Here is a 4,496-nt window from a genome sequence, read left to right on the forward strand (position 1 = left end):
GAGGAGACTGGTCAGGTCTGTGAATTAACCCTTCCCACCCTTGTTCCTAATGTACCCAGTAAGGCTATACTCCTGGTTTTGACATTTTATAGATAATCAAATTACATGTGGACTTCTAAATGTTTTATCACAGGAAGAAGATTCTGACACATAATAAAGTTTAACAAGCCCTAACTAATTTTAAAAGGAGCATATGATTTCTAAGCCATATATGTGAAACCTAAAGTAATGGATGCCCGCAGGAGGAAAAAAAAAAAAAAAAAACCTGAGGATAAGTGTCTGATGCAAGTTCAGAGGATTGCTTGGGAATGGGGAGGAAAATACATGTAAAAGCAGTCTTGGAGGAGAGGCAGAAAGCAGCTTACAACCAGAATAGGGACACGCAAATCTCTTAAAAGTTGGCTGAGATGTTTAAGCTGGTCCTTAACACTCTTGAAGCAGAGGCTGGAAACTACTGGCAAACATGTTTTGTTTGGCCAGCACAATGTTTTAAACAATTCTGAATTCGTTGCCAACACATAAAAATTGGGTGATTTCTTTCTTTTTTTAAATACTATCGTTTCCTGGAAAATTGGAAATTGGAAGAACTAGAAAAACCAGCCACTTGGCAACACTGTGCTGGAGCCGGGCAGCAGCTGCCTACCTTTCACCACAGCCATGTACTCCTGGGGTCTCCCCAGTGACCACCAGCCAGCTGCACACATCAGATCACCTGCCAGACCCCTGCAGGCATTTGCACTGGCCATGCCAGCTTCAAGGAATTAAGGCAAAAAATCAGCCTCTCTGTGCTTCACTCTAACAATTCTTACTACAAAGATACTTTCCTACCTCGGAGATGTGAAGAAAGGAATCAGATAATATCTGCAAATCACCCAGAACTGTAGTGTTCGCTGGCCATTGGAATCACCTAGGGAGCTTTAAAAAATACTGCTGACTGGGTTCCACCCCCAGAGCTTCTGACTTATTGGTCCGAGATATAAGGTAGGCAGCAGGAGTGCAGAAAGCTCCCAGGTGGTTCTAATGGACAGTCAAGGTTGAGAACTCCTGCTTTCACAGAATGCAAGTTGTTGAGTATGAAGGGTTACATTTATTCTTTCTTTCTTTTTTTTTTTTTTGGCTGTGCCAGGAGACTTGTGGGATCTCAGTTCCCTGACCAGGGACTGAACCTGGACCCTGGCAGTGAAAGTTTGGAGTCCTAACCATCAGGCCACCAGGGAACTCCCAGAATTAATTTATTCTAACGTCAACCTCCAAGTACAGATTTCTCACCTCTCACCTCTGTGATAATTCACATCACCTTTTATTTGTGTAAATGCGCTCTTATTCCTAAAGCCTACCAACTGCCATTTACAAACTGGAAAAAGGTCAAAGTGTGTTCTGGTATCTACCATTCATTTTCCCTCCAACACAACTGAAGAATGAAACACTAAGGAAATGAAGGGAAATTATCCTAAGACACAGAACTCAGGCAACACAAACAGCTCAAATGCAATAAGAGGAGCTCACAGTGGCAGGCTTGTATTAAAATTAAAAAAAAATTAAAAAAAACAATCGCTTTGAAATTCATCAATTCACTAAACGGAAAATTTTTCAAATATTAAAAAAAAAAATTTCCCCAGGACTTTCCAGTAATGGCCCAACTTGTTTTATCTTAAGATAATGAATTCCAAATTATTGCCCCTCTTCAAGCTTTCTTTTAGGTAGTATGCATTTACATTTTGGCTTCGGATCATGGGGAATGCAAACTACCGTCACCTAATTTTCAAACAATACTACTACATTACCTTACGTTAGAAAAGTATATTTCCAAAATGGTTTCATGTACTAATAATAGCTTCTATTTACTTCTGTGTACCAGGTAGCATGCTAGGCTCTTTATCACATGATCTCTAATTGTTCCAACAGCCTCATAAGGTTAACTCTATAATCCCATTTTACAAACCTAAAAAATGAATCTAGGAAAGATCTTTAAGAAAGATTTTAAATTACATACATAACCACTGAGCTGCTGTGTGGTCCTGCTCAGATTCAAACCGGAGTCCGTCTGACTCCCAAACCTGGGCTTTTCATACCAAACAACCTTGTTTAATCATCACAAGTAGAAAGACCTGTGCCCAATTATCCCCATTTGCCCAATGAAAAACAGGCAGGTCACATAATATGCTCCACATGCCAGAATGAGTTAGAAGGAGCCAAGATGATACCCTGTCTCCCCACTCCCCAGGTTCTTTTAAGGACCAATCACAGTTCATGTGTTATATTATAAAAGCTAGCTGATGGCAGTTATGTAGTACTGATGGGTAGAAATCAAATGCCCCTGATTTCTGAGAATCTTCAACATTACTGTGAATATGGCTTAACTTCAACACAGGTATGGTATATTCCTGTCTGTTCCAGGCCACCTAAGAATCAGGTATCAGGTTTAAGTCCTTTACTCATCCCAGAATCCTCTCATGAATCCTATGAGCAATGATGTGGAGAACAAACAAGCAAAAGCAGCATTTTCCATGCCTCTGGCCCATCCTTGGCTGCCCCAACACCGCCACCAGGCAATCAGCAGGACATCCTGAAGAAGGGCAGACATCACCTTCTATGGGATTTTTCCTTTATTTGTAAAATCGTAGAGATTATGCTGTAAGAATCAGCCAGAAGGTCTCAGCTCCACGAGAGCTGCTATTTTTGGTCGGCTCCCAGGGGGAGTGTATCATGTCATATCCCGGCAGAAAGGTTTCCTCTTCTGTAAGCTGCCAACACCGCATTCTTATACCTGTATTTCGAAAACTGTGTCTTTGGATGTGTTGTGTCTGAGAAAAGATTTTCGAGCAAAAGTAGACACAACACAGCTTCCTGATGATTCTTTATTCAGCTAAGGGGGCACCACGCTGTTCCTTTAACAACATCTCCATTATTCTAATTCCCTTCTGGGCACCCTGTCTTAAAAATGTGCTGGCAAAAGTTTCCAAAACACAGTTGAGAAAACCAGCCCTGTGATTGAAATCCTGCATGTTTGAATGAAATCTGTCCAAATTGGATTTTCTATACTTTCCCGGAAGACAGACTCTTCCTTCATGGCTGCATATTGTGTCCACATAAGGCAGTGACTCCTTATAGCCATGTTCTTTTCCTGAGGATTGAACCATGATTCCTCTTCTAACTGGACATTAGGTACCTTTAAAATGTTCACCTTCCTTAAAGTTTCTGGAACCACATTTTGACAGACTGCAATCCTCTTTCTATAGGTGATCCCTGTTGACACATCTTTTTTTTCCTCCACAATTTTTACAGAGATGACATTTTTATCCATGGGGTTTGGATACATTCGGAGGAAGCTGGCGACCACCTGTTCGAAGGGGTACTTGAACACCTTGTGTACGTCCACGGTGACCCCCATTCCGGCGCGCCTGCCACGCCTCCACGAGCACACTTCTGCTGGAGCTCTGTATGTGCCAGGCCGCAGGCGTCCACGCCAGGGTAGCCACAGGGGCCAGGGTCTTCATTGTTGCCTCCAGGCTTTCTCTAAAGATGTTACTAGAGCTAATCAATGAAATTGGTAGAGTGGCAGGATACAGTTTAATGCACAGAAATCTTTTGCATTCCTACACACTAATGATGAAAAATCTGAAAGAGAAATTAAGGAAACACTCCCATTTATCACTGCAACAAAAAGAATAAAATACCTAGGAATAAACCTACCTAAGGAGACAAAAGACCTGTATGCAGAAAACTCTAAGACACAGATGAAGGAAATTAAAGATGATACAAACAGATGGAGAGATATACCATGTTCTTGGATTGAAAGAATCAACATTGTGAAAATGACTATATTACCCAAAGCAATCTACAGATTCAATGCAATCCCTATCAAACTACCAATGGCATTTTCCACAGAACTAGAAAAAAAATTCACCATTTGTATGGAAACACAAAAGACCCCGAATAGCCAAAGAAATCTTGAGAAAGAAAAATGGGGCTGGAGGAATCAGGCTCCCTGACTTCAGTCTATACTACAAATCTAAAGTAATCAAGACAGTATGGTACTGGCACAGAAACAGAAATACAGATCAGTGGAACAGGATAGAAAGCCCAGGGATAAACCCACGCACCTATGGTCACCTTATCTTTGATAAAGGATGCAAGAATACACAATGGAGAAAAGAGAGCCTCTTCAATAAGTGGTGCTGGGAAAACTGGACAGCTACATGTAAAAGAATGAAATTAGAACACTCCCTAACACCATACACAAAAATAAACTCAAAATGGATTAAAGACCTAAATGTAAGGCCAGACACTATAAAAGTCTTAGAGGAAAACCTAGGGAGAACACTGTATGACATACATCACAGCAAGATCCTTTTTGACCCACCTCCTAGAGAAATGGAAATAAAACCAAAAATAAACAAATGGGACCTAATGAAACTTCAAAGCTTTTGCACATCAAGGGAAACCATAAACAAGACAAAAAAACAACCCTCAGAATGGGAGAAAATATTTGCAAA

The 4,496-nt window shown here is 40.8% G+C and overlaps 1 pseudogene across 1 annotated transcript; it reads right to left on the bottom strand.

The window, feature by feature from the left end:
* Positions 1-2,771: 2,771 nt before the first annotated feature.
* Positions 2,772-3,408, bottom strand: LOC308608588 (PRELI domain-containing protein 2-like; annotated as a pseudogene). The gene has a single exon. The product of its transcript is annotated as a PRELI domain-containing protein 2-like (transcript).
* Positions 3,409-4,496: the final 1,088 nt, after the last annotated feature.

This window comes from Mesoplodon bidens (genome assembly GCF_964165515.1).
Source record: "Mesoplodon bidens genome assembly, chromosome: X".
NCBI lineage: Eukaryota > Metazoa > Chordata > Mammalia > Artiodactyla > Ziphiidae > Mesoplodon > Mesoplodon bidens.